The 27,088-nt window shown below is 37.9% G+C and overlaps 1 protein-coding gene across 1 annotated transcript in view; it reads right to left on the bottom strand.

Moving 5' to 3' along the window:
• The window catches only part of LOC111759222 (zinc finger protein 596-like), an 89,056-nt gene extending 63,446 nt beyond the window's left edge, over positions 1-25,610 (bottom strand). Inside the window, exons 1-6 of the mRNA XM_058277308.2 lie at positions 25,437-25,610; positions 24,057-24,149; positions 23,249-23,289; positions 22,607-22,666; positions 1,744-1,895; positions 1,503-1,614 (exon numbers count right to left, since the gene is read on the bottom strand). The gene's annotated coding sequence lies outside the window, so the exon portion shown is untranslated. The remainder of the gene's footprint in view (positions 1-1,502; positions 1,615-1,743; positions 1,896-22,606; positions 22,667-23,248; positions 23,290-24,056; positions 24,150-25,436) is intronic.
• Positions 25,611-27,088: the final 1,478 nt, after the last annotated feature.

The following is a 27,088-nucleotide window of genomic DNA, read 5'->3' as shown; positions in this document are numbered from 1 at the left end:
GAGACCCAGGCAGCACATTCTGAGAGTTTCCCATGGCTAGGCAACACCAGCAAACAGAACATCAAGAACAGGAACTCCTCAAAATCAATAGTTTCCCAAATTTCAAAGCAAAATATGTGAAATCAATAGGGGAACCCAAAATCTAAGATCACAGATAATGGGACTCAAACCATCATGTCTGCATTCATGACCTCAGATCAACTCACCAGTTGATGATGTAACTAGAAAAAGACCTTGAATAAAAGGGTCAACTCAGACCAGCAGAATATCTCAGCCTACATGTAATAACAGGTGTTAAAAACTGCTTTTTGACTTTGGATAAAAGGGAGAAATGGAAAGGACAAATGAGTTTATATGGCTATGAGTCTCCAAAACAGAGTCAGGAGGTCATCAGAGGGGTAATGCTTACACACGCCTCAGCAGGGTACCAGAGACAACCAAAGTAGATAGAAACCCAGGTACTGGCTCTCCTGAGGGTTACAGAGACCCACAGGTTCTCTGGTCATGGCAGAAGGCTCTGGAGTTCAGGGTCATGTCAGTTGACCCTACTTTGGAGGTTTTGTTCCTGAGTGTGATGGAGTTTGACTCAGATCTGACCTTTCTACACATCTCTTCTGTTCCTTTTATCGGACCTGTGGTTGGCATTTGGGTTGGTGTATACTCAGGAGGCCTGAATCTCTGGACTGTCCATGTGACAGCCAGGACCTGAGCCTCAGCAGACTTGCTGCTCCTATCCTCTGATTTATTGGACTTACCCTGGCCAGCTAACAGGGAGGTGAGGAAGATCAACCACCACACCAGGAGCCAAGAATGCCTACAACTGCAAGCAGGAGAATTGCATCCATCATCCATGTGGAATCTAAGCTCCCTCTTGATGTAGAGGGAGAGTGGACATAACCATCCCAGGGTCCACAGGATGGAGGAATAGAGTATGGATTAGAGTGGACTTACTGATATTCTATTCTGGAACTATTGTGATTAGTAAGGGAAGAAATTGTAGCACTGATGTGGAGAAAGTGGCCAAGGCAGCTGCTGATGGTAGGGAGAGGGAAGAAGAGATATGATGTGGGGGCATTTTCAGGATTTGGAGTTGTCCTGGGTGGTGCTGCAGGGACAGATGCTGGACATTGTGTGTCCTGCCATGGCCCACTGGGTGGACTGGGGGGAAAGTGTAGACTACAATGTAGACCACTGTTCATGTGGTGCAGCAGTGCTCCAAAGTGTATTCATCAGGTGCAGTGAGTGTGCTGCGATGATGGAAGAGGTTGTGGATGTGGGAGGAGTGGGGTCGGGGGGTGGGGGGTATATGGAGACCTTGTTTTTTGAATGAAACATTTAAAAGAAAATAAAGAAGGAAAAAATAAATAAATATTATAAATTTCAGCAGTCTTCTCAGCATTAACAGACTGACAAAACCAATCCACTGTCCCCTCAACATGAGCACACTGATAAAGTTAAAACAAACACAGATCAGAACAGAAGAAAGAATTTTACACACTTACCTAGCATAAGTGAAATCTCAGTTTCAGAATCCCCTTCATGGAATAGATGTAGCTCAAGTGGTTGAGTGTCTGTTTTCCATGTATGAGATCCTGGGTATAATACCTACTCCTCCTTAAACAAAGGAAAATAAATAGTCACCTTCACACAAATCACTCAATGTTCATCCATAGCAGAAACTTTGCCCAGAACCTCCAAGCTCAGTCCCCCAGGGAAATCCCTGGGCAGCTGCTAGGCACTGACCTGAAGGGTCTGAGGAAGACTCATGGCTGATGAGACATAGACTGGTGCTGATCCAGGGAGCAGGCACATCCCTAGAGCAGCATGGCTCCTGCTGGCTCACCAAAATCTGTTACCATAAGCATGGCTATGTCCAATAGATGGGCAGGCATGATCTGGCACCACAAAACAGAAACAAGTCAAGGTAGGAAGGTGATTTACTGTGAGTGTACAAGCAAGGAACTGGAGTAAAGTTCCCAAAACTAATTCAAAGTGAACTGGGGCTAAGGTTTTTTAGGAGAAATAGAGGTTGAGGATCAAGTGATGCCTCCATGTGGGTGATGACTCCAATGTTTTTACATTCACTTGAGGGGGAATCTGGGCAAATTTCTTAACCCTGTGTTATCTCCTCTATGCAAAACTCATTTGATGTCCTAGTTCACTACCTTTAATCCCAGGCAAGTTACAGATTTCCTGGGCTAGAAGTTTCTCCTGGCATCATTTTGTGGTTTTACTGAGATATTATCTACTATCTTATTACTGACATTCCTGGGAGTAGAACTAGGAAGGACTGGTTATTTTCCTTCTAGTAACTAAGAATAAAGAGTAAACTACTAAAATTAGATTAATAGAGGTGGTTGTAGCTCAGTGGTGGAGCACCTGCTTCCCATGTACTATGTTCTGGGTTCCAACCCCAGTACCTCCTAAAACAAAATAGGTTAAAAGAAAACCAGTTCAACTAGATCTGGCAAATATATTTGAATCTTTCAGAGCTGCTTAAGGAAAGAAATTTTAATAAGCCCACTTTCCAGCTGTCAAAAGCACCCAGTGTCTGACCATGGCAGAAACCTTGCCTGGAACCTCCAGCCCCAGTCCTCCAGGGAACTCCCCAGGCAGCTGATAGGCATGGAGCTCAGGGACCCAGGGAAGCCCCATCGCTGTTGACACATGGATCAGAGCTGCTCTGGGGGACTGCCCTGGGAGGCTGGGTCCCAGTGCAGCATAGCTCCTGCTGGCTAACTAAAAATTATTACCATAAACATGGCTGTTTCCAATAAAAGGGTCTACTTGATTCAGCACCACATAGGAGAAACAGGTCTCTCAGTGAAAAGGTGATATACTTTGAGTGCATAAGCAAGGAACGGGGGGAATTGTCCCAAAACCAACTCCCTATGGGAATGTGAGTTGGGGTTATTATATGCAGGGAAAGAAATAAGAGAAAAAAGTGAAGGCTACATGGCACAGTTTTGCCAGATCAGCAAAGATGCAGGATTGCTTTAAGGAATCCTCATTAAGGATGAATGAGGAACGGGATACAGTCCTTAATTTTGTTTTCCTCTAACACATCAGCCTTATCCTTGCTATCTCACTTTCAACAGTTAATTAATCACAAATTCAGGGTTTCCATAACTCCCTTTTCTGCTGACCACTCTGGCATGCCTGGCCTTAGATCCTTAAGTGGGATGTCACTGATGTAGTGAACCAAAGGGTGTCACCTAATGCCATCTGGTCTGCTTTTTCAATAAGTTATTGTCTTATCCCTGTAAGTGGAACTGAGACATTCTGGCTAATGTCTTAAGTACAAGATGCTAACAAACTACTGAGGGAAGATTAATCAACAGCCAGGTCATTAATCAGGGGCATGGTGCCAATTATAGATTCAAATAAAAGTGGTAGAAGAATCATTTATAGGGAAATAATAGATGAGCCTAACTCTGTTACAGTGGAGAAATAGGTCATCACATAGTCCAAAGCAAGGCCCACCAACAGAGTCCTGATTTCATGGGGTTGTACCCCTTTATAGCGTCCAGATGTTTCTTGAGCCATTGGGAGAATGTCTGTTTGAGGCTTTGTTTACGGTGGCAGTTAGTGAGGTCCTCCAGAAGTATGCATAAAAGTAACCTCTGGAATAACCTCCCAACTCACTTTAAATCTCTCAGCCATAAAATCTCTTTTGTATTTAAATTTCCCCCTTTTGGTTGAGGTCATTTTCCAAACGCATTTTTGATTGGTGCTTGGTAATAATCCTTTGGTTCCAGGCATGCACTGCAATCCATTTCATTTTAAGTCACTACTGATAATGCAGGACTATCTCCTGCCATTTTGTTATTTAGTCTTTGTGAATGTTATATCCTTCTTTGATCCTCAATTCTTTTTTTTTTCTTTAATTTTTAGTTTATTTATTTTAGGAGTTACCAGGGATTGAACCTAGGACCTTGTACATGCAAAGCAGGCACTCAACCAATAAGCTACATCTGCCCCTACCTTATGGTTTTAGAGAAGTCATAGGTTTATAGAAACATCATGCAGAAAACACAGAGTTCCCACATACACACACGTAGTTTTCCCTATTATTAACATTTTGCATTAGTGTGGAAATTTTGTTAAGGTTGATGAACAAATATTATTATTTTTCCACTCTAATTCATATTTTATTCCTCTATTCTGAGGACCCTGGGATGGTGACGCCCATTCCACCTCTAACTCAAGAGGGTAGATCCCACATGGCTGATGGATGGAATTCTCCTGCTTGCGGTTGCAGACTTTCTCGGTTCCCGGGTAAGGTGGTTGACCATCCCCACCTCCCTGTTGGCTGACATGGGCAAGTCCAATAACCCAGAGAGTAGGTGCTGCAGCTCCACTGAGGCTCAGATGATAAAGTGGAGGTAAGTAGTTTTGCAGTGAAAGGAAAAGACGGTGGCATAGGGATACTATTGGGTTGGGCTTTGCAGGTTTGAGGGGCGCTAGGGTTGGCAGGATGGGTCAGATGGTCCTCAATTTTTAATTAATGCCTACTTTCTTATTTATTTGTGTTTTTGTATTGTACCATTTTGAGTCCCTTCTCATTTCTACCTGGATATATTTATTATATATTTTCCTTATGGTTATCATGGGGTACAAATTTAATATCCATATATATATAGCAATCATATTTGACATTTTATTATTATTACTTTTATTAATAGTTTTCTGTCCCAGAAGCACTTTCTGGGCCCAGGGCCTTCCCATTCATATCCTCACCATGGGAACTACGAAGTATGAGCCCTAAGATATTTTATCAATTTAGAAAATTTTTCATGCAATTTGAAAAGAATTATATAGAAATATTTGAGTAAAGAGTATACCAGTCACAGAAAAGGGAAAGGCATGGTTCATAATTTTCCAAATTTTCTAAATAATATGAAACATCGCCATATTAATGAGATTCCTAGAATTAATAATTCTAACAACAGCAAAAACCTCCTAGGATGAACTGAGGCAATTAACAAATTTTATGAATAAATTTCTATCTTCAGTATTAGAAAATATGAATTATTATTAAAATAGCTAAAACAGATGTCATAATTTAAACTACATAACCAACAAAATATTCTTCAAAAATTAGATAAGGAAGAAAATGAATCTGATGTTATGGAAAAGGGAAACTTTTGAAGTAATCTAATGTGCCCCTATACAGCCTGGTACAAAAATATACTTTTTATACTTTCCTATAAAAAGTGACCTCCTCTTGAAAATTTACTGTCATTTCTATTGCTTATATTATGTAGTAAATGATTTTAACCTGGAAACAAGGAGTCTAAGTATTCATAAATTTACACAGTTTGGATTACATGTTCTTTTTTGTCCCATTGTCAGTCATCTCATTTCAGGTTTTTCTGGAATGGTTTAGGTCAGTGAACATTGGCTTTAATTTAATCACCTTTGAAACTGACTTAGGCAGCCCCCATATACATCCAAATTAGTCCCCAGCATTCCTTGGTTGGGCATGAATTTCTTCAGAGTTCTTCCATTGTTTCTTTCATGTGGGTTTCCTTCAACAATAAGCCCCAAATTTGGGCCTTAATAAATAACAAATACCTAAGTTAGTGTCTACCATTCTGTCTTTAAAGTTTCTGATCCTCTTCCTATGCCAATCTCTGATATAAAATTTAAGACACATAGACCTGGATATCTGAACTTTTGGAGGTCTTTTTCTGGGGGAGGAGGCTGTCAAGAAAAGTGCATTATTAGTGGTAAGACTCTGGTAGAAACACAGATGTTTTGGTAAAGTTTAGATAGGCACCAACATTGGACTTGAGTGTTCAAGAAAGGCTTCCAAATTGTTGATAGTTTGGTATCTGAAAGAAGACCACACTGGATGTTCCTTCACAGTGTCATTGGCAAGTCACTAATACATTTTTAGAGGTAGGAATCACCCATGTTGCCTCAATCATCCTAAGGCAATGGAATTGAAAAACACTATAAAACACTTAGACCTAGTAAACATGTACAGGACACTCCTCACAACAGAAGAAAACACATTCTTTCAAGTGCACATGGGATATTCTACAGGGTAGACCATATGCCTGGTCACAAAAAAGTCTAAACATTTTAAAAAGATTAACATATCTTCTCTGAACACAATGAAATGCAAGTAAAAAACAATTCCAGAAGGAAACCTGGAAAACTCACAAATACGTGGAAATTAGCAACACATTTTAAGCAAACAGTGGGTTCAAAAAAAAATCATGAGGAAATTAGAAAAGACTTGGAATTCTCTACAAAACACTATCAAACCAAATCTAGTGGAATGCTAACAGGATTAAACAACATGACCAAGTAGGGTATAATTTAGGAATGCAAGGGATATGTCAACATACAGAAATCAACCAATGTAATACCCCACTAAGATTGAAAAAGGAGATCATATAATTTGATTCAGAAAAAACATTTGATAAAACACAACATCATTTCATTATAAAAGCAATCAAAAAGCTTCGAATGGAAATTAACTTCCTCAAGATGATAAAGGAGATTTATGGAATATCTATAGCTAGTATCAAAAACAATAGGGAAATTCTGATACTTTCCTCCAAAGATTATTAACAAGACAAGGATGCTTGCTTTCACTGTCTGCTATTAAACATTGTACCGGATATTCTTGTCAGAGCAGTTTGTCTGTAAAAAGAAACAAAAGGCATGCAAACTGGAAGAGAACTAACATGATCTCTATTCTGAGATGATATGATCTTCTATACAGAAAATCCAATAGAATAGATGCAAATATATCAACTTAAGACTCATGCACATATACACACCTATTAGAACTAATAAATGGATGAAATTAAGTTGCAGGGTAAAATAATAACATGCATAAATCAGTTGTATTTATGCATATACATAGAGAGGAATCTAAAAAATTAAGAAAATACTTAATTTATAGTGGCATCAAATAGAATAAATTTGCTTGAGGGAAGCAGGCTTGTCCCAGTGGTTAGGGCGGCTGTCTACCACATGGGAGGTCCACGGTTCAAACCCCAGGCCTCCTTGACCCGTGTGCAGCTGGCCCATGTGCAGTGCTGATGCGCGCAAGGAGTGCCTTGCCACGCAGGGGTGTCCCCATGTAGGGGAGCCCCACACGCAAGGAGTGCGCCCCATAAGGAGAGCCACCCAGTGCCAAAGAAAGTGCAGCCTGCCCAGGAATGGTGCCGCCCTCATGGAGAGCTGACACAACAAGATGACGCAACAAAAAGAAACACAGATTCCCGTGCCGCTGACAACAACAGATGGATGTCTAGACACAGAGAACAGACAACCGGGGTGGGGGGGGGAAGGGGAGAGAAATAAATAAATCTTTAAAAAAAAATTGCTTGGAACAAATTTAATCAATCTCTGAAAGATTTGTATACTGATATCTGTAACATATTGCTGAAAGAAATTAAAGAGGACTTAATAAATTAATGTGGCAATTCTCCCTCAAAAGATTTGGAGATACGATGCAATACCTATCAAAACCCCACAAATGTTAAAAAGAAATGTAAAAGCTAACCCTTGAAATTATGGAATTTTAAGAGACCCTGAACAGATGAAATTATAATGAAAAAGAACAAAACTAGAGGATATCCATTTCTATATTTCAAATAATACACATCTACAGCTATAATTTTTTTTTCAATATACATGGCACTAAAGTCTAACATTCAGAAAAGGGGAAGTAATTCTAGCATTCAGAGAGAGAATTCCCATCTCTACCTCAGACCACCAGCATCTCCTGGGAAATGATCAAGGACTTTCATTAGAGCCCCTGGTTTGTAGCCCGCCTTGCATACTTGGGATGTGTGCATCACCACAGCTGCATGAGAGAATTTTATAAAATCTCATTCAATTTATAGATATTTCCTATCAGTGCTGTTTCCCTAGAGAACCCTAACGTATACTCTTCAAATGATTTAGCGGTACAATGCAATATATATCAAAATCCAAAAGGTCATTAAAAAAATGTAATGAAAAAGCTGACCCTTAAAATCATGGAATTATAAAAGAACCAGAATAGTGGAAATTATAGTGAAAAAGAAGAAAAAAACCAAGAGGATACCCAATTCTCTTTATCACAGCATAATACAAATCTACAGTAATTAAAATAGTGTGATACTGGCGTAAAATGGAAGAGAAATATTAAAGAAATTGTACATAAATGTTCATAGCCGTATTATTTACAAAAACAAAAAGGTGGGAAAAAACAAATACCTATCACCTACTGAGTGGATAATCAAAATGCATTGTATCCATACACTGGAATTTAGTTTAAAAAAAGATTTCATTTATATGCAATATCCAGGATACACAAATCCATACAGACAGGAAGATTAATGGTTAGCAGGGACTTAAGGAAGTGGAGAAGGGGGAATAACTCCTTTCGTGGGTAGGTTTCCTTTGGAGTTGACAAAAAATGCTCTGAAATTAGACAAAGCTGAAGCACAACATGGTGAAAGTACTAACTACTACTGACTGTACTTTTAAAATGGTTAATTTTATGTTAAGTGAATTTCACCTCAATAAAAAAATGTACAGATAATGTCAAATATAGAAAGCGCATGAGATTTTACTCAAAGAAGTTCAATTTTCTCTAGAATATAAAAAAAATATTTTAATACATGATTATAAATGCAGACATAATTATTTCTAAATTTTAATGAACATTTATACTCTCAATATATCTTTTTATACATAAATGATACCATACTCATAGTAAAATAATAAAAATGGCAAATTAAAAGGAAACACTTGAATTCTCAAATAGTTGTTCAATTCAACTGTGAGTGAAAACGGCAACAAAATTATGTCCTGCATTTTTTGGTATTATAATTTTTACATAATTTCCCCTTATCCAAATAAATATAAAATTGGCTTCCAATATTCTTTCAGATAATTACTAACAATTTATTTTGTTCTAGGAATCCTATGTAGCTTCTATCCTACTTTTCTCACCCTCCATTCATCATCCCAGGAACCTGTTGAATTTTGTCACACCTTAGGACTATATAAATGGTCATATTTATTCATTTTCCATTTACTTTTATTTCCAGATTTATTTCAGAGAATTCCACGCTTTTATCTACGAGAACTAGTGTGTTAGGATCCCCAATGTATCTCCAGGACCTGGAATATTTCTTAGTACACATAACGCAACCAAAAGAAATTAAGAATGAATAAAGAAATGAATGAAATGTCATAATTTCTTTTAACAATAGCCTTACATAGCCAACGTCTGTGATTTATAATTTTGAACTTACCTGGTAAATCCAATGAAAATGAACAGGGTGTGTCCCACAGAATGAAGCACTGACTGTGTTTATTATCTGTGTAATCAGGGTGTGACCCCTGGAATACAGTCCTAATGTGACTGTTTTAAAAGGGTATCAGCCAAAGTAGATAGAAGCCCAGGTACTGGTTCTCCTGAGGGCTACACAGACCCACAGGTTCTACGGGCATGACAGATGGCTCTGGAGTTCAGTACCATGTCAGTTGGCCCTACTTTGGAGTTTGTGTTCCTGTGTATGATGGAGTTGGACTCAAATGTGACCTTTCTTCACATGCCTCTTCTGTTACTTTTACTGGACCTGTAGTTGGTGCTGGGATGGTGTATACTCAGGAGACCTGAATCTCTGGACTGTCCATGTGACAGTCAGGCCCTGAGCCTCAGCATACTTGCAACTTCTACTCTCTGGTTTATTGAACTTACCCTTGCCAGCTAACAGGGAGGTGAAAAAGGTCAACCACCACATCAGGGAGCCAAGAGTGCCAACAACTGCACCCATCATTCATGTGGAATCTAAACCCCCTCTTGATATAGAGGGGAGTGGACATAACCATCCCAGGGCCCGCAGGATGGAAGAATAGAGTATGGATTAGAGTGGACTTACTGATATTCTACTATGGAACTATTGTGATTAGTAATGAAAGAAATTGTAGCATTGATATGGAGAAAGTGGCCATGGTAGCTGCTGAGGGTAGGGAGAGGGAAGAAGAGAGATGATGTGAGGGCATTTTCAGGACTTGGAGTTGTCCTGGGTGGTACTGCAAGGACAGATGCTGGATATTGTATGTCCTGCCATGGCCCACTGGGTGGACTGGGGGAGAGTGTAAACTACAATGTAAACCACTATCCAAGTGCTGCAGCAGTACTCCAAAATGTATACACCAAATGCAATGAATGTGCCATGATGACGAAAGAGGTTGTTGATGTGAGGGGGTGGGGGGTATATGGGGAACTCATATTTTTTTAATGTAACATTCAAAAAAAAATAAAGAAGAAAAAAAGAAGAGTATGCAAAAATAGAGATTATAGTCACCTAAGAAAAAGAAACAGGACAGAGCAGGACTTTGGGAAGAAAAGAAAGTGCTGCTTTCTTTTGGAACCTGTCTCAGAACCTAGTTGACCTCAACATTTCGACCAATTTGGGGCTTCGGGTTTGTTCTCCAAACAATAGATGTGAGCAGGCAACATTTACTTGCAGTTTTATAAGTCCTGATTATATTCACTTTTTTTTATACCAAAGAAATATCTTCCATTTTATTCTATTAACTTTAGCCTTACCATTCTTATTTCCTATTTGTGTCCTTTATTCATTTTTTATTTAAAGCTATTTCATTACTTTTAATTGAATTTCCAAGATTCTGGGCCTTTTCTATTCAATACTGTAAGTAACAGACATACATGACTATTAAATTTAAATTAACAAAATTTAAGTAATACTAAAAATTCAGTTTTAGTAAAACTAACCAAATTTCAAGTTCACAACAGCAATCTGTGGCTAGTGGTTTCTGTAATGGAGTGTGGAGATATAGAACACTATCTTCATTGCAGAAAGAACCATTAGGAATGTTGATCTGAAATTTACATATTTCTTCTATTTTTTCCATTCATAAATGATTTATTTTTTTCTTCTTTATTAACTTCCTTCCATATGTTTACACCCCAATAATATTTAATTTTTAAAAAATTATCGCAATAGATCACAAAGAATGTTACATTAAAAAAACATAAAAAAAACAAGAAACATAAGAGGTTCCCACATAACCCACTCCCCACCCCCCACCATATCATTTTGTAAACTGTATCTTTTTGAAGATATATACATCACAAAAAAAATGTTACACTAAAAAATATAAGAGGCTCCTGTATATTCCCCATCCCCCCACCACCCTCCTTCCACACAAACAACCGCCCTCATCATTGCGGCACACTCATCACACTCAGTGAACACATTTTGGGGTGCTGCTGCACTACACAGATAATAGTTTGCCCTGTAGTTCGCACTCTTCCCCAGTACATTCAGTAGGTTATGGCGTACTATATAAGGTCCAGCAGCTGACCCTGCAGTATCATTAAGGACAACTCGAAATCCCAAAAATGCCCCCACATCATAGCTCCTTTACCTTCTCCTGCCCTCAGCAACTACTGTGGCCACTTTCTCCACCCCAATGCTAAAATTTCTTCTATTACTTGTCACAGTAGTTTTATAGTAGAATATCAGTAAGTCCGCTCTAGCCCATATTTTATTCCTCCATTCTGTGGACCCTGGGATGACTTCTAGATCAAGAGGGGGCTTAGAATGTGCAGCGCTGATGCGCGCAAGGAGTGCCGTGCCACGCAAGGGTGTCCCCCGCGTGGGGGAGCCCCACGCGCAAGGAGTGCGCCCGTGAGGAAAGCCGCCCAGCGTGAAAAGCAAGAGCAGCCTGCCCAGGAATGGCACCGCCCACACTTCCTGTGCCGCTGAAGACAACAGAAGCGGACAAAGAAACAAGACGCAGCAAATAGACACCAAGAACAGACAACCAGGGGAGGGGGGGAAATTAAATAAATAAATCTTTAAAAATAAAAATAAAAAAAAAAGAAAAAAAAAAAAGAGGGGGCTTAGATTCCACATGGATGATGGATGCAATTCCTCTGCTTAGAGTTGTAGGCACTCTTGATTCCCTGGTGTGGTGGTTGACCATCTTCACCTCCCTGTTAGCTGACCTGAGAAAGACCAACGAACCAGAGAGTAGGAGTCGCCACTCTGCTGAGGCTCAGGGCCCAGCTGGCACATGGGGAGTCCAGAGATTCAAGTCTCCTATGTATGGACTAGCCCTAGTGCCAATCACAGGTTCAGTAAAAGTGACAGAAGAGGCATGTGTAGAAAAGTCATATCTGAGTCCAGCTCCGTCACACTCAGAAGCACAAATTCCAAAGTAGGGCCCTCTGACACAGCACAGAGCTCCAAACCCATCTGCCATCACTATATACCATGTGGATCTCGACAGCCTTCAGGAGAACTGGTGCATAGGGTTGTATTTACTTTGGCTTTTTCTGGGGTCCTGCTGAGGTATGGGTAAGCGCGACCCTTCTGATGCCCTCCCAACTCTTTTTGGAAGACTCTTAGTCATATCAACTCATTTGTCTTTGCCATTTCCCCCTTTTGTTTAAGGTCAAAGAGCAGTTTTTGACACTTGATCCAACATGTAGGCTGAGATATTTTGCTGGTCTGAGTTGACCCTTTTATTCGTGGTCTGTTTCTAGTTGCTTCTCCAGTTAGTGATTGGTAGTAATCCCTTGGCCCTAGGGAGGCTCATCCCCAGGAGTCATGTCCTACGTTGGGGGGAAGATAATGCAGTTACATACTGAGTTTGGCTTAGAGAGTGGCCACATTTGAGCAACATGGAGGCTCTTCTATTTTTTTCCATTTATAAATGATTTATTTTTTTCTTCTTTATTGACCTGCTTCCATATGACTACACTCCAATAATATTTAATTTTCTTTCTTTTAACTTTTAAGGTAGGTGCTTATATTATTTAATTATTTATTTTAATTTATATAAGTATTTCACAAACTACAAGACCAATACTTATCTCAGGAATATTGGTTTAGATTTGTGAATCTGGTGATTTTATGAAGTATATTCAACTTTTATGGCTATTCTTCATAATGCATATTTTATTTGTGCCAATATTATTTAGAAGAATTTCCCCCCTTAATTTTCAGTTCATAGATGATGTTTTCCATGTTTGTCATAATTTTCTCATTTAATTTACTTTTGAATAGGGAATATTGGTTATCCTTTTCAAACTTTTGAGGTTTTCTTCCATCCTATTGTATGAAACATTTTATGGTGGGTCCATGAGCTCTTTAAAGTCAGACTGCTTTTAGGGTGTGGTACTTTAATATATATGTTGTTGAATAATTGTGGAAATTATTCTAATTTCTTTTGAGAAAATAGTAAGCATTTTCTTATCAAGAACAAGAAGAGTTACAAGTCTGTGAGATGATACATAAGTTACACAGGCCTGAGATGGAGTCTCTCATGCTAAGCCCATGTCAGCAAACCAAAGTTAACTAAGTTCCTGTCACTGTAAGTGCTCCTATTCCAGAACCAGAATCCTGAGAACAACCAATCATAAATCAACAGATCTTTTTTCTTCTGTAGCTTAGTTCCTCTAAGTCAAGGCTAAGCCAAGTAAGGAAAATTATCCTATGTCAATCAATAAGATTATTTCTTAAAGACTACATTATTCTGTCTGTAGAAGCCGTCTCACTCTCACTCTTCAGGGCTCCCTTCCATTTTACAGATTGTATGTTGTCCAATTCATGAATTGCTTAAAAGAGATAAGAGATCCAGAAAATTAATTTCCTTTGAAATTTTGGGGTTTTTGGGGGGGCAGTTTTGGCTATAAGGACAGGATCCAAAGGTGACTGCTGATGACTCTGGAGACAAGAAGAAAAACAGACAAGAGTGCCTGCTGAGGAACACCAGCAAGATAGCAGCAGAGTAAGGAGGTCCTAGAGCCAGCTTGTGCTATAGGGCAGTTGTAAACATCCAGAGCTATCTGAAGCACCTGTTTGGGGGCTCCAGGATACCAGAAGAGCATCCTGCAACATCACTGAAGGAATGGAAGAAGGATACTGCCCATTGGCAGAGAAGATTTATAAGCAGAGTACTCCACAGCACGGAGGCCAGTGCCCATCCTCCACTGGAGGCACAAGCTGCCTTGGGAGTTATCCTGCAGCTGGAATTAGAATATCGACTTTCTGAAAATGGGGAGGAAGAGATAGTTGGTAAGCAACTTTAGCTACTGATTAGTAAATTTGATGGGCTAAAGTATAATCCTAATAACAGAACTGCTAAGGTTTGAACTTGTCCAAGTCAGAAAGAGGCCAGTAGCCACCATTTGAAATTTGCCCTGATATAAGGGGAAATGTAGTAGACTGAAAATCACAGGGCTGATAGGGAAATGCCTTATTTCTATCCAGACTAGATTACTGCTCTAGCCTAAGCCACAGCCCCACCTCTAGCAGGGAGGAAACTGGGAGTCCTGCACCTGCCTCTCTGGGAAAGTACATGCCACACCACACATGCTGGTGATCATCTTACTCTGGCAGCACAAGCCGCCTCAGAAGCTATTCTGTGACTGGAACTGGAAGTTCCATTTCCCAAAAACAGGGGAGGGAGAGATGGTAGGCCACAGACTTCAGCAACTTATTGCTGATTTCAGCTGGCTGAAGTATAACACTAAGAACAGCTAAAGTTTGAACATGTCCACATTAAAAGGAGGCCGGTAGCTGCCATTTTGACTCAGTCCCAGCATGAGGGGAAGCCAGACTGACTAAAAATCACAGTGTCTCTAGGGACTGGCTTCTTTTACCCAGATTGGACTGCAGCTCTAGCCTAGGCTTTTGGCAGGGAGGAAGCTGGTGGGCCCTACACAATCCGCTCCAGGTAACTGCAGGTATATTTGGCTGGCAGAGACTGAAGGGTCAGAAGACTACTGGGGAAATGGTGGTCATTTTGGACCCGCAAGGCATGGTTTGCTGCCCACACCTGGAGCTCTATCCCTGCCCCAGGCAGGGGAGTAAGGCGTGTGAAGCTTCATCAGTCTCTCTGGGCAACCTGAGTCTAGGCCTGCATGACTTGGATTTTCACACACAGTTTTGGCTTTGTCCCTACTCCTACAAAGGAGAAAGTTGGGAGAAGATTCATTGGTACCTGGAGCAATGCAGGTAGCATGAGCCTCCACAGCTTAAGGCACCATGTATATCCTTGACTCCTCCTACACAACTAGCAAGGAAGAAAGGGCAAGAAAACACCAAACTAAAGGTAGAAATGGCACCCAGAAAAAATACAACTAGTAAGCCAGATGCCAAGACAACAACAAAAAATTACAATCCACACCAAGACACAGGAAGATATGGCTGAGTTAAAGGAAAAAGATAACCCTCCAAGTGACACAAAGGAGTCAAGACAACTAATCACTGATATTCAAACAAATCTCCTTAATAAATTCCATGAGATGGCTAAAGAGATTAAGGATATTAAGAAGATACTGAATGTGCACAAGAAGAATTTGAAAGCAAACATAGAAAAACAGCAGAACTTATGGAAATAAGGGGTGTAATAAATGAAATAAAAAATACACTAGAATCATGTATTAGTAGATCTGAAGAAGCAGAAGGAAAGATTGGTGAGCTTGAAGAAAGGGCCTCTGAAAGTGAACATACGAAAGAACAGATGAAGAAAAGAGTGGAAAAAATTGAACAAGGTCTCAGAGAACTAAATGACAGCAAGAGACATGCAAACATATGTGTTATGGGTGTCCCAGAATGAGAAGAGAAGGGAAAAATGGCAGAAGGAATATTTGAAGAAATAATGGCAGAAAATTTCCCAACCCTATTGAAGGACATGGATAGCCATGTCCAAGAAGTACAACATACCACCATCTTAATAAATTCAAATAGACAAACTCTAAGACATATACTAATCAGAATGTCAAATGCCAAAGACAGAGAATTCTGAGAGCAGCAAGAAAAAAGCAATGCATAACATATGAGGGATACCCAATATGATTAAGTGTCTATTTTCTTGCTCTCACCAGATACCATGGAGGCAAGAAGACAGTGGTATTATATACATACTGCAAGAAAAAACTTCCAGACAAGAATCTTATACCTGGCAAGAGTTTCTTTCAAAAATGAGGTCAAGTTTAGAATATTCACAGATAAACAGAAGCCGAGAGAGTTTGTAATGAAAAGACCAGCTTTGCAGGAAATATTAAAGGGTGTGCTACAGTCTGAAAAGAAAAGACAGGAGAGAAAGGCTTGGAAGAGAGTCTAGAAATGAAGATTATACCAGCAAAAGTAACTAAAAGTCTCAAAAGAGTGGTGAAAAGAAAACATGACAGATATAACCCAAAGGTCAAAATGGTTGAAATAAGAACTAACTTTGCAATAATAAATTGAATGTTACTGAATTAAACTCTCCAATGAAGAGGCACAGACTGGCAGAATGGATAAGAAAATATGAACTACCTAAATGCTGTTTGGAAGAGACTCACGTTAGACCCAAGGATCCAATATATTGAAAGTGAAAGGCTGGAAAAGATATTCCATGCATGCAGTAACCAAAAAACTGGAGTAGCCATACTTATATTAGATGAAATAAATTTTAAAAGACACTAGTAATGCACAATCTGAGGAGGTAGTAAGGAAAAAAATTCCACTTACAATAGTGACTAAAAGAATCAAATATTTAGGAATAAACTTAACCAACAATGAAAAGCACCTGTATTCAGAAAACTATGACTCATTGTTAAAAGAATCAAAAAAGACCTAAATAATTAAAAGAACATTTCATGCTCATGGATTGGAACTCCAAATATCATTAAGATGGCAGTTCTAAACAAATCAATGTACAGATTCAAAGCAATCCCAATAAAAATTCCACTAGCCTTTTTTTAATAAATGGAAAACATGATTATCAAATTTATTTGGAAGGATAAGGGGTCCTGAACAGCCAGAAACATCTTGAAAATGAAAAGCTAAATTGGAAGACTCACTTGCAGATTTCAAATCATATTACCAGCTACAGTGGTAAAAACAGTATGGTACTGGCATAAAGACAGACATATAGACCAATAGAACCAAATCAGTGGTTCAGAAACAGACCCTCACATCTACTGTCAAGTGATTTTTGACAAGCCTATCAAACCCATTTAGTTCAGGAAGAACAGTCCATTAACTAATGGTGTTGAGTGAACCGGATATCCATAGCCAAAAGAAGGAAGAAGGACCCCTATCTCACACCTTATTCAAAAATGAACTCAAAATGGATCAAAAACCTAAATATAAGACAAGAACCATAAAGCTTCTAGAAAAAAATATAGGAAAATTTCTTCAAGACCTGGTGGTAAGTGGTAGATTCTTCAAGAAGATAAGAGGAGAATTAATTTGGACTACTGATATGTAATGTTTGTAGTAATTAACTTTATTGTAAAAGTGTGAAAATGTATAGGGTTGATGGTAACACATAGTGAGTAACGGTTTATAAATGTGAATATGGATGTAAATGCCAATTGACAGAAAGCTAGAGGATAATATAGGGACTGAAAAACTTGGTAAACCCAGAGGTGGATAAGAATTGTGGTTTGATTGTATAGATGATGAGTGTCCACTGTGAGCTAGAGCAGATGTATATCACTAGTACAAGGTATTGGGATGTGGAGAAGCATGGAAGAAATACAACTGGAGTGACCTATAGACTGTGCTTAACAGTAATAATGTAATATCCATGTGACAAAGATGTACTGTGATGATATATGGCGGAGTATGGAAAATTGTACCAAAGGTACTCTAAGGACCTGGTAATAGTCTGATGATATTATCGCATAATCTGTAACAAATGGTCCAACATGGTGTGGTATTGATAGAGTGATGTTATATGGCAATTTTGCACATGTGCATGATTATTTTGTAAGTTTACAACTTCTGTCAAAAAAAAAATATTTAAACATAATAGGATAGGTTGGGGGGAAAAATCCACCAAATCTAAGATAAGAATTATAGTTAGTAGTAAGATTATGATGCTATTCTTTCTTAATTTGTAGCAAATGTCTCACAACAATGCAAGGTGTTGGTGGTAAGTTGATGTACAGGATGCCTGTATGATGTTATGCAGGTTTCCTTCGTAAGTTCACAACTTTTACTATATACTTCTTGTTTATGTATGTTCATATATAAATGAAATAAAAATAAATATAATAATAGGGTGGGTTGCAGGAAAAATACACCAAATGAAAGAAACTTTGGCTGGTAGCAATATTTTGAGGATCATTAGTTAAAAATATTTCACAACAATGCAAGGTGTCAGTGGTTGGGTGAGGTACGAGAGCCCTGTATGATGTTATGTACATTTGTTTTGTTAGTTCACAACTATTAATATACACTTATTGCTTATGTATGTTTATGTATGAGTGGTATACTTCAATAAATTTTTAAAAACTGCATGCTGAACGCTTCATGTTTTCTTTCCTCCCCACCATCTCGAAGGTTTAGGGATGAGTCAATCTGAGATCTGAGCACCATTATTTTCTTACTAGCTCTCAGTCTTAAGTTTAGTGGGTTGATCTTGTTGATAAGGAAGTTCAAATTTTGAGCCTGGGTCCCTAGCCTTTTGATTACTGCTACTGCTGGGTTTTTTTGCCAGTGTACAAGGTAAGAAGTGAAGTGATGAAGATGGGAAAATCATCTTTATCTAAAAACTTTGATTCTCTGATATTTTGGCATATTACATGTTTAAAATTTATGAGGCTAGCTGTATCAACCTAACAAAATGGCAAAATTTCACCAAACACAACCTGGAATTTCCATGTCCATTTTGGGGAATATCCAGTTACACAAAATTACTCATCACTCTAGAAAAGGAACTCCCAAATTAAACAGCTGAACGGACTGCCTACTTTAATTAGCACTCAGAAATTACTAAAAAATTACAAGACTCCAAAATAGTTTCATTAAAGGACTCTGAAACACAAATGAGAAAAAGCAAGCTCATGGGGATTCTATGTTTTCTTTATTTCTATATTTTTGTGTCTGACACATAGCTAAATTATTTTTAATTGAACCGATAAGCTCTCTATTTATGTCTGTATGTTTGATGTATGACATTTTCTTATCTCTGAGTTGAGTTACCAAAATAATTTATGAAATTCCTCTAAAGAGCTCTATTCAAGTTGGATTAAAGATAAATAAGCACTTAATATAAATTAATATACCTATAGTTCCAGAAATTAAGGAAAACAAACTTCTAATTTTTCTGGTAAAAACAGAATATTCATAGACGTAAATCTAAAGATTTGAAAAAATTAAAGTTCACATACTTCAGGTAAACCCTAGGACTGATTAAATATTAACTAAATAAAAATAAATAAAAATAGCTATGTCTGGAATTATCATTACTAAGTACAATATAAGCAAACAATTTTATACTATTTCAATGTATTCTTCCTAAATTTATGCAGTTTTCTAATGAAATAATATAACATTATATCTAATAGGTACTTAAAATGATCAAAAAATGTAAATTGTGTTTTGAAGGATGTTAGGTTGAAGACAGTTTACAAAATCTTTTTGAGAACTTAAGCATGTAAGGTATGCAGTACATGGTTTGCTAAGGGACAGAAATAGATTTGTCTTAAAATAAAAGGATAGGTTGTTACAGAATGAGAAACAGGAATATGTAATACAATCCTGAATAGATATAGGAAGTTGTAGGTTTTCAGAAAAGGGATTTTATCAGTCAAGGTCAGGATAGTTTAAGATGTGATAGGTTTATAAGATTTTTAAGAGTTTTCTTATCAGACAGTATATTCACACAAAACTAGTATTTGGTTTTCTTTCTGTTACAATGACAAAATATACTTGGATTGTTGGTCTGCTCTTAATAAAAATTAATAAAAGGTTTTCCTAAAACATCAAGTAACCTGCTTAGTGGGAAACATTCTGTAACTTATCAGAATAATCTCCTGTGCTTCCTACTGATCTTACCATCTTTTAATTGTGTTAGACAAGCTTTCTCACTTTTGAAATAAAGTATTTTTTACCATCATGCTGCCTCCTCTTTATTTTTAAAATCTTCTGTTGTCACTTTCATTAAGTAAGTTTCAGTTTCCCATGATCCTATTTAAAAAATGTTTAAATCTGACAACTTTTGACAGTTTCTTTCTAAAATTTGAACCATAAATGATATCTTGTTGGGATTTTCCAGAGTAACCTTGGAAAATCACAAAGAATTGTTTTTCACCTTGTAAAAAGAGAAGTGATAAAGCCAGTTCATTTTATTTGCTACATTAACATTTCCAGAGGAAGTGATATGAAATTAAAAAGTATTTTGTAACTTTCTACTGGTTAAATATAGGATAAATATTAATATAAACACTTCAGAAATTATATAAAAAAGACTTGTCAATAGCCTCGCTATCCATGAGTTGTCCAAGTTCTGATAAGTCTGATATTGGTCAATAGTATTGTTGGTCATTAGTTCAGTTGTTCTTAAAATACTGTTTCATGAACTCTAATACACACTTTTGAAAATCAGCAATAAGCTAATTATGGACATTTTAAGTTTTCTGTCATGTACAAATCGTTTTTTATTCTGATGCTTCCATGAAAGCATTTGCAATCAGCTACAGGCCAGAGTGTGTAATCTTCAACAACAACAAAAAACTGTCTCAGTGACCTATGGAAAGAACTATGCCAATTTCTCTGAGTCACTGCTTCTATGACATTCCTCAAATAACTTTGAGAGAATACTACTGTATTGAGTCAAGATCTCCAGAATTCTAATGAAGACACTGATGTGTTCATAAGATTGATAACAGAAGATCTAATGAAACAAAGATTGATTATCTAAGGCTAAATGAACTGCTAAAGGATGATTACAGTTTTCTTTGGATTATTGCTAATATTTTATTGTTCTATGTACTAGGTACAAGGGATCCTTTACTGAATTGTGCTATGTATAATTCATAAAATATCCATCTTTATTTCCTTGCCTGACCCCTCCAGAATTTGAAAACTCTTACTGAATATTCTTAGATTTATGGTACTATAATTATTTGCATGGGATGCATCAGGATCTGTCCTCCTTGATAAAAGGAAATAATTGGAGTCAATGGTTAAATAAGCAAGACTTAGGAATGTTAAATTAAGAACACTGTGGAAATTCCAAATCTATAGTATATGAGAACACTTCTCTTGATACAGTTGCCTATGCTTACTCAAACTGTGTTAAAGCGATATAAGAAGCTGCCAAATTAAATAAAACCTCAGCAAACTTAACTCTGTGCAGACCTAACAATTTTTTGTCCAGAAAACTGACTTTCAATGAGATTCTTCTATTTCATTTCTTAACTTTCACCTAAAATGCTCCAATGTTTTTAACCTTGATACCCTGCTACCTTTAACCAATGAGTGAGTACCTCATGACTATAAACGATTATCTTCAAAATTAATGACTCCATGCATGCTCTTATGATCAACCCAGATGGCATTCTATTTGTTAACGCCTCTTGTGCTAGAAATTTCAATATTACATTCCAAAAAGGTTATATGGCTATGACACACTGATTGAATTAGGTAGTCTTCCATAATTTTCTTCTGCCAAAAAAGATGAACTCTATGCTCTTATCCAAACCTGCTTTCTATCTGCAGAAAATTCCTTTAACATCTATATTGATAGATATACTTTTACTTCAATTCATGATTTCAGCATGTTATGGAAACAAAGAAGGTTCCTCACTTCTTCTGGTATGCTTGTTGAAAATCGTGGACAGGGGAGAGGGTGCATCTCAGTACTAAGTGCCTGCTTCTCATGTATGAGGGAAAAATTGTAGACAAGTTAATTATGTCCTTTCTGTCATTTTACTTCCATCTATGGTTGCCCTGATTAAGAAAGAGGCCTACACAAAAAGGACTGACCCTGATTATTTTTTAAAATGCTCTTGCATATTTTCATGTAATAGTAGCCACTACTAAAACAGTTGTAATTAAAAGTACCATAATATGACCCAATTTGCAAATCTTTAATGCATTATGCTAAACATTATCTGCAATAGGTAAAGGACACCTTTCTTGTCCCCCATGACAGATACCCATTTATTATAATCTGACACCAGGATAATGGGTCTACTGGAAATAACACATGTAAAGACAACCCTAGATCACTATTTAAATGAACCCTGCCAAGTATTCCTAACTTCTGACACTGTACATATTGATCCATGAGTCTGTATCACTCAACTAAAAAAGTTCTATCAGACTCCTGGACTTAACTCTAACTCTGGAGACTTAACAATCAAACTAGCCAAGAAGTGAAGTAGACAATGTCACACAGTAGACTATATATTCCCAAGGTGACAAATCAAGTCATGACATGAAGTCCTCACATAGAGATTACCTTAATAACACTTAGAATGAAGAAAATCTTTATATTTTCCTATTCTCTGTCTTTGCACTGGCCTGGAAACACAATGCCATTGTCTGTTTATTCCAGGACATTTCAAAGGTAAGAAACCTCATAGACTGTTGGATTTATTACCATAAACTCTGATCTATGCACACTGCAGCAGACCCCATTGTTCTACCAATAACAAAATTCCTTCTTGTCCCAAATACTTCAGTCTTTTTGGATCAAAGTGAACCATATGTTTCACATAAAATATGACTACTAGAGCCAAGGACCTCTTTACTCTGTTTTGAACTTTCTTGGAACTGTAACCCTGTAACCAAGAATCAGAATTAATAAGGAGTGGATATACCTCAATGGTTGAGCACCTGCTTCACAAAAATGTGGTTCCAGATTCAATTCCCAGTACCTCCTAAGAAAAAATGAACAAAAGTTCATGATTACTAAATTGTTGTTATTCTGATGTGGTTTTTTTCTTATTTTTCTGTATATTACGGAATAGTCCAAAGCTAATACCTGAAATTAGTGAAACTGGCAAGATCAACCTCACCCTTCTTTACAGTTATTTCAAACTAGGCTCACCCTTGCATATACTTACTGTTCTGATGGTTGTTCTACTCTGATCTTACCTTTGTTTATGAATACTTCATTGCGAGGCTTACACTTGTGTATATGTAGTACTGCGATGGGTAACCACTCTACCCTCCCCCATTTGAATCCATAAAATCCTTAAACTCCTCAAAATCAGGGAGGCAAGTTTTTAGGCCCTTGGGCCCATGACCTGTTTGATAGACTAGCAAATACACTCTTTCTCTTTTGGAATTCCAGTGTCTCAGGAATTGGTCTTTAAAGTGCATTGGGAAGAAAGAACCTGCTTCTGTTTGGCATCAACCATATTGGATACACAACTGGTCTAAAGAATTATACAGATATCACAGAAGAGCTTGGAAATTTTACTGTAATAATACACACGCTTTCGTGAACTACAAGTTACCTTGACAATGCAGATCTACTTTCAGGTTTAAGGCACTGGGTCTGCAAGAGATTCACAACACCAATAAATTTTGGTCAGATCTTCATTTGTATCCTCAATATCAGAGAACGTAGGATACTAAGGACAAATGATAGTATTCCTAGCAATGAATCTGTAAACAACATCACCTTGTCTGTAGTTATATTGCTTTGCCATGCAATATTTTAATCGTGGAAATTTTATAAAACATTTTCAAGGCCGTAAATTGCCTTGATAGCTGGTAAACGTCTGGGCAATGTGCACTTCGTCTCCACACAGTCCCCTAGGAGTGTATAATCAATCTGAAACTTTTCACTAGACTACTCCCCTCAATCTGCATTTTCACGCAAATCAGTGTTTACCCAGGAAGTTAGTGATTCTGGGTTTGCCTTTTTTTTGCAGATTGTTGCTAACTTGGATCGGGGTTAACAAATGAAAGCACGATTAGAAATTAATCATAATAGGAGATATTACTGAATCTGCTAGAGCTATAGTTGCTCAACAAGTCATTAGATCTATTAGCTAAACTTGTTTTAGACAATAGCACTGCCAAACTTGATTGCTTGTAAACTGAACAAAGAGGCATTTTTGCCATTGCCAACACCAACTGGTTTAACTGGGTAAGCACTTCTGGAGAAGTTGAGACACAATTGCATGAAATAATTAAATAAGACACATGGTTTAAACAGGGTTTTCCACAGGGCCCTGATTTGATCACTTTGATTTCGGTTGCTTCCAATTATGGGGGCCTGAGCTTAGGGAAGTTGGACAGTTTTATCCCTCATTATACCTTTCGTTATAGTCTCCGTGGTACACTTTTTTCTCAAGAGTTTTGAATGTGTGTCCTCAGCCACTTGTGACCCAGCAAATGATTCCTTCATGTCTAGAATGACATAAAAATGATGATGAAGGGAAAACTGGCATCATGTTCACCTGTGAGCCCAACCTGACAACCTGCAAGTACTACTCCAGGACCTTAGGCAGTAACAGAACATGGACTGAACACTTTACATTTGGATCAAAACTCTCAATGGCTAGGAGCCAGATCGAATTGGGGGAAATCATTAAACTAAGTAGTTCCCAGGTGGAATCCTTCATACTAAGACCTACATCAGCAAACTGAAACTTAACTAAGTTCCTATCTCTTGTAAGTGCTCCTATCCCCAGACCTGAATCATAACAACCTGCCATAGCCTGCCAATTTCTTTCCTCTCTTCCACAAGCAGGAATCTTGATCTGTTCTGTTTGTATTTGTACAGAATTTTCTCACTAGCACCTATAATTTCTTTAAATACTCTCCCTCACTCAGTGCTCCTTACATTTTTTTTCATTTCTGGGACCCTGCTGTCTTAGAGTAGTTCAGTTTAATCCTCCCCACTTTTTTTTTTTTTTTCTGTGTGGCTTTCTGGCTTAAGTTTCTTTCCTGCTAGGTTATCCTGCCTCTGGAGTCACATGGGGTCATTCCAGAAAAGTGGGTCCATCCACAAAAGTCCTTTCTACATTTAGGGAGTCCTACTGACAGTAACTGGATTGAGAGTGAACCACTCAGCCACTGCCAATCTGCTGCGGTTTATTCTCCACCCCCCTTTTGTTTTCCGCATTCCTCGGCACCTTTTTTTCCACCGTGGATCTCCGTGCACTTGGATCTCTGTGCCTGGATATGCCTGGGGTTCTAATTGACTCATGTGAGTTAGGCTAAAGTATGGTTCTTTGGTGAGATGGTCCCAGGCTGCTTGCTGCCTCGGGAGAACTCCCAAGCTTTGCACAGGACCCGTTGAGAGGGAAGGGAAGAGGACTGGCAGGTCCTGGAAAGGAGTGTCCTACCTGCTATTTTACTTTCTTCAATTCAGCATTTGTGGAGTCCTTCTCCAGTCTCTACCATCCTCCATAGTTCTGGGATCTCCCCTTATATTATTCACTGTGGGAGCCAAGCCTGGGCTCTCCCTACTTAACTGAAACAAAGCCTGTAACACGTGGCTGCCTGCGTGACCTAAACATAAGTTAAAGATTAACCACCCTCCCCATAGAGAAAAGAACATACAGATGATATCATAAACTATAATCTTTTCCAGGCATTAACTTCCTTCTTATGATCATATCACCAGACCCCATTTGTGTGCTTCACGTGACCCTAAGCGGAGACCCTTTATATTGCCCCTCATTTTCTTACCTCTTTTGCAATGCATTACCAACATTCTTCAGACCGCCTTCTCCGGACACTCTCTCCTGTTCGTAAGTCCAAATAAAGCTCATGTCTGATTCAGTGCCTGGTAGGGTTTGTGGTCTCGCAGCAGCCAGGACCAGTGCCCTTCTGAAGTTGAGTTGGAACATTCACTGAGTAACTGGGGAGGATTTTTTTCAGGGGCTGTCTTCTGTCGCTGTGTTGATGACGTCATCCGCCCACCATTGATTTTTTTTTTAACTTTATTTCAACTTCAAAAAATAAAAGAACAGAAGGCAATTTAAGAAATTACGAAGGTATTACTCTAAAAAATTCTGTACAGGCACATTTATCTTACTTTATCCTAAAACCTAACAATTAGTTTCTCCACTGTTCAGAAAGATACATAAATGAACCCTTATTTCTCAAATGACATGATCAAGGTCTCCTTGTTAATAAAGACAATGAAGAAAAATGCTTAATTATTTTCATGTCTCATTAATTTAAACCCCACGTAATATTTTTGGCATTCAGTATTGATATAGTACCTTCTTTGCCGTTGCTACAAAAATATTGCAATACTTTTGCGATACTGCAGTAACTGAGTCTGGAAGTTCATTTGTTGTATTTTTCCCATGTATCACCATATTCTTAACACCTGGTAGTAGAAGAACATTCTCCTATTCATATTATTAACCACAATCCTTATCTATCACCAAAATCACTGTTATACAACCCCTAGATTATCCTCTAGCTGTCTTTCAATTAATATTAAACTCCCTACACTACCCCTTTCAACCACAATCCCATTTATAAATCAGCAGCATTTGTTATACTCATTATAAGGTGCTACTCAAATCTATTCATTACAAAATATTTACATTCATCCTTATTAAACACTTTATATATATTCAGTCTCACCTCTCCCTTCACTGAGAACATTTTGTCTCCTAGTAACCTATACTCCATACTTTAATCCCATAAGCTTCCTAATCATATTTAGTAGATATCAGAGAGAACACACAATATTTGTCTTTCTTTGTCTGTATTATTTCATTCAACATAATATCCTCAAGGTTCAACCTTGTTGTCATGTCCTTCTCTGGGTCTTTCTTCTTACAACTAAATAATAGTCCAGCATATGTATATAACACATGCTGTTTGTCCATTAATTAGATAATGGGCACTTAGATTGTTTCCATATTTTAGCAATTGTGAGTAATGCCACTGTTAACATTGGTAGGCAAATATCTGTTAACATCCTTGCTTTCAGTCCTTCTTAATATATTCCTAGTAGCAGGATTGCTAGATCGTAGGACAGTTCTAGATTTAGGTTCCTGAGGACCCCCAAACCATCCTCCACAGAAGTTACACCATTTTACACTCCCACCATCAGTAAGGATGTGTTCCTATTTTTTCACAACCTCTCCAACACCCATACTTTTGTTTTTTTTTTAATAATTGCCATTCTGTAAGGCATGAAATGGTATCTCATTTTAGCTTTCATCTTCATTTCCCTAGTAGCTAATGACATAGAACATTGTTTCATGTTCTTTCAGTTCATTTGTATTTCCTCTTTGGAAAAATGTCTATTCAAGTCTTTTGCTGATTATTAATTAGGTTACTTGTCTTTCTATTGTTGACTTATGTGACTTCTTTAT

Source organism: Dasypus novemcinctus, chromosome 16 (genome assembly GCF_030445035.2).
Source record: "Dasypus novemcinctus isolate mDasNov1 chromosome 16, mDasNov1.1.hap2, whole genome shotgun sequence".
NCBI classification, from domain to species: Eukaryota; Metazoa; Chordata; class Mammalia; order Cingulata; family Dasypodidae; genus Dasypus; species Dasypus novemcinctus.
Note: the sequence above shows the minus strand (reverse complement) of the source record. Positions and strands in the feature narration are given on the sequence as shown.